The following is a 1,364-nucleotide window of genomic DNA, read 5'->3' as shown; positions in this document are numbered from 1 at the left end:
AACCTGACAGCATCCAGTTTGGTTCACTGTGACACCGACGAGAAGCATCATTGAAGTTGGTCACCCCTCTGAGCTCAATCTCTGTAAGATGTCGTATGAATAAATGAGGCAAAGTGGTTTCTGATTCTTACCACATCTATGGCCCATCTCATACTTTCATTTTAAAAGCCCCTGCTCAAGCCGTGGTGTGTGGTGGAAATGGGTGTTTGGGGGCTGGGCTGGACCGATGAAGGCATGTACAGTATTCCGGCAGGACTGCTGGATTCAAGTTGATTCCTTTCCAGACTTGCCCAGCCCCCTAACGAAGCAGTCCAGGGCCAAAGAAGAACAAGAAATATGGTCCATCACCTGCCAATTGATGAGGCAACCAATGAGACAGTTTTAATTTCCTGGTCACTTGGGAAGCCTGAATGAGCCTTGTTAAAAGGAGACAAGCCTGCCGGGTGGGGCCTGCCTCTTCTGAGCCTTTGAGCCTAGTGGGGATTTAAACAGGCAGAATGATTCCTGTACAGCCACCAGGCAACTGGTGAGGCTGCTGCCCTGGGGAGATGAGTCACAGGGTGAGGCAGGGCAGCAAGGCCAGGGAGGAGGCACAGCTGTGTCTGAGGTCTCAGGAAGGGGAGGAAGTGCTGGTGGCTCTGTGCCAGAGGAGGGACAGTGACCAAAACCACCCCCAGCAGGTGCAAATGGCACATCTACCTGATGGTGACCTTTGCCTCGTACCACTAATAAGTATGCCATTCCCAACGTGCCTAGGGTGGGATTATTATCAGAACAGGGTGGGATTATACCAGAACAAAAGTCTGATTAGGGCAAAGAAGGAGATGAATCTGTTCATGCAAACATACAGTTCTGTCTACAAATATGTTAGGGGTCTTGGTAAATATTATTTTTACAAAGCCAAGAGCCCTTCATTTTCTGAACTAGGGTGCTTCTGAAATTTTTATGTATTTGAGGGGGATATCAGTGCAGACAAATCACTGGCTCCACTTTTTCCAGGTCTCTTCTGGTTTCTTGTGATGCTAGAGCCTTAAATGGTCAAACTTGGGCCAGAAACCACTCTGGAATCCGCGTCATCACCTGTTTCTTCATCAGCACCTTTGGAGGTTTGACATCCTAACCTCACTGATCTGTAGCGTATCAACCAGCAGGGGGCGCCTTTTGACAATTCACACAAAGGCCTGGTCAGGGAAGAGCTTGCCTGGAATGTTAGAGACTTGAGCCTGGATCTTGGTTAGTACTTTCTAGGTGGTGTAATGGTAATGTGTTGGGTTGTCATCCATGGAGCTGCCAGTTCAAAACCTCTTCCTGAAAAATACTGGCCTTTTGACTTCTGCAAACAGTTTTAGCCTCAGAAATGACTA

Source organism: Echinops telfairi, unplaced genomic scaffold (genome assembly GCF_000313985.2).
Source record: "Echinops telfairi isolate 266 unplaced genomic scaffold, ASM31398v2 ScPeMD7_4;HRSCAF=17, whole genome shotgun sequence".
NCBI classification, from domain to species: Eukaryota; Metazoa; Chordata; class Mammalia; order Afrosoricida; family Tenrecidae; genus Echinops; species Echinops telfairi.
Note: the sequence above shows the minus strand (reverse complement) of the source record.